This window comes from Ovis canadensis, chromosome 5, assembly GCF_042477335.2.
Source record: "Ovis canadensis isolate MfBH-ARS-UI-01 breed Bighorn chromosome 5, ARS-UI_OviCan_v2, whole genome shotgun sequence".
NCBI lineage: Eukaryota > Metazoa > Chordata > Mammalia > Artiodactyla > Bovidae > Ovis > Ovis canadensis.
In genome coordinates, this window is record NC_091249.1 from 41,007,989 (window position 1) to 41,014,030 (window position 6,042).

The window sequence follows — 6,042 nt, forward strand, 5'->3', positions numbered from 1 at the left end:
GACATGCTGCAATTCATGGGGTCGCAAAGATTTGAACACAAAAGATGGGCTTGATAAAGGACAGAAATGGTATGGACCTAACAAAAGCAGAAGATATTAAGAAGAGGTGGCAAGAATACACAGAAGAACTGTACAAAAAAAGATCTTCACGATCAAGAAAATCATGATGGTGTGACCACTCACCTAGGGCCAGACATCCTGGAATGTGAAGTCAAGTGGGCCTTAGAAAGCATCACTACAAACAAAGCCAGAGGAGGTGATGGAATTCCAGTTGAGCTCTTTCAAATCCTGAAAGATGGTGCTGTGAAAGGGCTGCACTCAATATGCCAGCAAATTTGGAAAACTCAGCAGTGGCCACAGGACTGGAAAAGGTCAGTTTTCATTCCAATCCCAAAGAAAGGCAATGCCAAAGAATGCCCAAACTACCACACAATTGCACTCATCTCACACACTAGTAAAGTAATGCTCAAAATTCTCCAAGCCAGGCTTCAGCAATACGTGAACCGTGAACTTCCTAATGTTCAAGCTGGTTTTAGAAAAGGCAGAGGAACCAGAGATCAAATTGCCAGCATCTGCTGGATCATTGAAAAAGCAAGAGAGTTCCGAAAAAAATCTATTTCTGCTTTATTGACTATGCCAAAGCCTTTGACTGTGTGGATCACAATAAACTGTGGAAAATTCTGAAAGAGAAGGGAATACCAGACCACCTGACCTGCCTCTTGAGAAATCCGTATGCAGGCCAGGAAGCAACAGTTAGAACTGGACATGGAACAACAGACTGGTTCCAAATAGGAAAAGCAGTACGTCAAGGCTGTATATTGTCACCCTGCTTATTTAACTTCTATGCAGAGTACATCATGAGAAACACTGGACTGGAAGAAACACAAGCTGGAATCAAGATTGCCGGGAGAAATATCAATAACCTCAGATATGCAGATGACACCACCCTTATGGCAGAAAGTGAAGAGGAACTAAAAAGCCTCTTGATGAAAGTAAAAGAGGAGAGTGAAATAGTTGGCTTAAAGCTCAACATTCAGAAAATGAAGATCATGGCATCTGGTCCCATCACTTCATGGGAAATAGATGGGGAAACAGTGGAAACAGTGTCAGACTTTATTTTGGGGGGCTCCAAAATCACTGCAGATGTTGATTGCAGCCATGAAATTAAAAGATGCTTACTCCTTGGAAGGAAAGTTATGAGCAGCCTAGATAGCATATTAAAAAGCAGAGACATTACTTTCCTAACAAAGGTCTGTTTAGTCAAGGCTATGGTTTTTCCTGTGGTCATGTATGGATGTGAGAGTTGGACCATGAAGAAGGCTGAGTGCTGAAGAATGGATGCTTTTGAACTGTGGTGTTGGAGAAGACTCTTGAGAGTCCCTTGGACTGCACGGAGATCCAACCAGTCCATTCTGAAGGAGATCAGTCCTGAATGTTCTTTGGAAGGAATGATGCTGAAGCTGAAACTCTGGTACTTTGGCCACTCATGCGAAGAGTTGACTCATTGAAAAAGACTCTGATGCTGGGAGGGATTGGAGGCAGGAGAAGGGGACGACAGAGGATGAGATGGCTGGATGGCATCACTGACTGGATGGACGTGAGTCTGAGTGAACTCCGGGAGTTGGTGATGGACAGGGAGGCCTGGCGTGCTGCGATTCATGGGGTCGCAAAGAGTCGGACACGACTGAGCAACTGAACTGAACTGAATGAGATGACAGGCACTACTGTAAGTGTTCTACTTGAATTAATTCAATCCTTGCTATAAACCTGTGAATCAGTTTTATCATTATCTCCATTTGACAAATGAGGAAATGGAGGCAAAGAATATTTACATAACTTGTCTAAATGCGTTGAACTGCTGCTGCTGCTAAGTCACTTCAGTCGTGTCTGACTCTGTGCGACCCCATAGATGGCAGCCCACCAGGCTCCCCCATCCCTGGGATTCTCCAGGCAAGAACACTCGAGTGGGTTGCCATTTCCTTCTCTAATGCATGAAAGTGAAAAGTGAAAGTGAAGTCGCTCAGTCGTGTCTGACTCTTAGCGACCCCATGGACTGCAGCCTACCAGGCTCCTCTGTCCGTCAAGAGTCCTAATATAAGACTTTCCAGTACACCATGATGACTTTGTGGATTCATGGCTCAAAATTGTGTCTAGTTCTTTGTACTAGAAATTTCCTAATGAATAGTTGTGATTATTTCTCTTGAGGAAAGGCAAAATTATAGTCATGCTAAATATGTGCATGTTAAAATATTGAATGGCTTTGAGTATCCCTATGTTCTTTTGAATAAAGAATTTGATCTTATTTTTTACTGGATCACAGCATCTGATCATATATATTTTTGGCACCCCAGTATTAAAGTACAATTTTCTTAAGCAAGATAAAAGTGTGGAAATAATGATATTAGAATGTTTGTTTCTTGGAATATAAAACCCCAGGGGAAGGGACTGGTGCAAATCTCTTCCGGGTACCCATCTTGTTTTCTCAGACTTGCATTTGAGGTCTAATCCAGTGTCTTTGTCTGCAAGCAATTAGCAATATGGGCCTAGCACTAGACAAATTAGAGAATGATGACGGCCATCCGCCAGATGCCAGCCATCTCCATTATGAAGAGTGTTGAGACAATGAGTTTATCCTGTCTTTAGGCAATGGGTGGAGAATGAGAAAGTTTGTTTTTTGTTTTTTGTTTTTTTTTTTTTTTAATCATTTTTATTCATCTACTTCCCTGTCCACTACAACCAATATGTGGTTACTTCTCTTTCTGTAAATAAAACTTCATGAACAGGTCAGTGTGATCCTAAGCTCTTATCCTAATTCCTTTGGCTAATTTAAAAATTCATTGTAATGCTCTCTTTTAAAATTTACTTATCTGTGCAAATTTTGCTACCTCCAGGAAATCCACATTTTTCTACTATTCACTGCAGAGGGAGGCCTTGATATTTGCCTGAACCTGTTATGAGCAAGTGTAACTTCTCCTTATAGCCTTTGTCTCTACTCATTTTATCATCTTTTGTGATTTTTTTTGATAAGTCACTATCTTATCTCCTAGCATAAATGTTACAGATTTATCTAATACATTTAATGTATTTAACCTTTAATCCAGACAAGTACAAGTTTTGTTTTTTGACAAGCAGCCCCATTTTCCCCAGTGTCACTGAAACAGTGACACTGAAGGGGTCACAGGGGCTTATTTGCCGTGTTCATCTGCAGTCCATCTCATCTTGATCCTACTTAGGATTCTCCAGACCAACAGCTATGGTAACAGACATTAAGCTTCTTTTGTACAGTTGGCAAACTGATACTTTCCTGGCCAGGCCTCAAGGCTCTGACTGTTTGCCATGTCCCTGTCCCTTCTGAAGGCATGACTGCTTCCTTGAGCAGCTGTCATCACGCTTTGTCCTTGGGCAAATGTCCCCCTCTCATATTCAAGCTGGATTGACTTCTGAGCAGCGACCTGGCTGTAAAACTTGGTTAATGATAAATCCTTTCCTGGAGAGGGAAGAACTGGCCCAATCTGATCTTCTTGTGGAGTGTTTGAATGTGAAGCACAGAAAAAGAAAGGCCGGTAATAGAGCAGCATAGAAAATGAGGCCAGAGAGAAAGTAGTAAGCACAAATAGAAGCAACTGGAGGTTAAACACATGAAGTGGAGAGCGAAAGTTGTAGCCACACTTAGGAGCAGGTGAAAAAATCCAAGAGACAGAGGCCAGGGAAGCTGGCTCATGGGAATGTCTGTTGTTGGAACTCTGGAGCTGGAGTACCTGGCCTCATGTTCTGGACTCCCCCAAAATCTGTGTGCACCAGACAAATCCATTTTCTGTGCCTTCATGCTTCAGAGTGTTTCCTTATAATAAACCCATTTCAGCATGGTAACAAAGACCCTGTCATTGGTGCTGCTTGTGGTCTGAAAGAGGCCACGTGGGCATCATAATCTTAGACAGGATACTCATACATACTCCTCACCTTTTCAACAATTTAATGCAACCTTCTCTTGCTTTTGAGCCTAGACTTCTGGTGGGTAAAAAATATGCATTTGTATACCAAAAGCCAAATCGTTTGTTGCTGAATGGTCTAAGTATAAAATAATGAACACCCTAATCATAGAGAAATGTATCGCTAAGGTGCTAAAGACAGGTTTTCTTTTATTATAATATAGAACAATAATATAATCTCTTGTTCTTCTCTGACCTTTTGCATTTCTGTTGTAAACGTTTGTTAGGACAAGAGAATGGATACTAATAACTACTTTAGGCTCTGTAGGACAGGACAAAGTTTTCCTCAATCCTCGTCGGGACCTGGCTGGGTCTAAAAAGTAAACTGACAGAGATTAACCAGAGAAAAGTATATGAGTTTATTTAATGTAAGTTTTGTATGACATGGGAGCTTTCAGAAGGAAATGAAGACCCAAAGAAAGAAGCCTGTGTTTTTTCAGGCTAGCTTTGAGGAAGAGTGGATAGTCAATGGAGGAATAGAACAGGTTAAAGAATATGAGGTAATTGTACTGAATTAGGGGACAACAGAAGCTGGAATCAAGATTGCTGGGAGAAATATCAATAACCTCAGATATGCAGATGACACCACCCTTATGGCAGAAAGTGAAGAGGAACTAAAAAGCCTCTTGATGAAAGTAAAAGAGGAGAGTGAAAAAGTTGGCTTAAAGCTCAATATTCAGAAAATAAAGATCATGGCATCTGGTCCCATCACTTCATGGGAAATAGATGGGGAAACCGTGGAAACAGTGTCACTTTATTTTGGGGGGCTCTAAAATCACTGCAGATGGTGATTGCAGCCATGAAATTAAAAGATGCTTACTCCTTGGAAGAAAAGTTATGACCAACCTAGATAGTATATTCAAAAGCAGAGACGTTACTTTGCCAACTAAGGTCTGTCTAGTCCAGGCTATGGTTTTTTCTGTGATCATGTATGGATGTGAGAGTTGGACTGTGAAGAAGGCTGAGCACCGAAGAATTGATGCTTTTGAACTGTGGTGCTAGAGAAGACTCTTCAGTCCCTTGGACTGCAAGGAGATCCAGCCAGTCCATCTGAAGGAGATCAGCCCTGGGATTTCTTTGGAAGGAATGATGCTAAAGCTGAAACTCCAGTACTTTGGCCACCTCATGAGAAGAGCTGACTCATTGGAAAAGACTCTGATGCTGGGAGGGATTGGGGCAGGAGGAGAAGGGGATGACAGAGGATGAGATGGCAGGATGGCATCACTGACTCGATGAACGTGGGTCTGAGTGAAGTCCAGGAGTTGGTGATGGACAGGGAGGCCTGGAGTGCTGTGATCCACTGGGTCACAAAGAGTCGGACACGACTGAGCGACTAAACTGAACTCAGGGGACACTTAGCAAGGCTTGCCTTTTAGGATTCTTCTTGGTGTCCCTTTGTCTTTGATTATAAAATGTTCCTTCCCTCTGGGTATGCAGAGGGTACCTCTCACATGAAGACTTTATAACCTGCATGGAGGAGCCTGGTGGGCTGCAGTCCATGGCGTCACTAAGAGTCAGACACGACTGAACAACTTCACTTTCACTTTTCACTTTCATGCATTGGAGAAGGAAATGACAACCCACTCCACTGTTCTTGCCTGGAGAATCCCAGAGACGGGGAGCCTGATGGGCTGCCGTCTATGGGGTCGCACAGAGTCGGACACGACTGAAGTGATTTAGCAGCAGCTGCAGCAGCAGCGGCAGGGAAGAGGGGTGAGTGGGAAGAAGGTCAGAATGACTTCCCTGCTTCTGCAGAAAACACTTTCAGCTTAAAGTATTTTCCTAAAGTATTCCAGAGAATATTTCTGAGCAATGTAAACAGTTGCTATGAAGAGTTGGTGATCAACTCATTATGAAAAAGCTGTGAAATGAGAGATTTAGTAAAATGATCTTCCCAACATTTTTGTTCATATATTTTTCATGAAGGGTATCTGTGGAACCTACCTAGAGAAATGAAATACTATTTTATGGCATCCTTGGTAGAGTCTAGGATTTTATTGTTTATATAAACTTTTTGAAGTGAAAGTGTTAGTCATTTGCTTGTACCTGACCC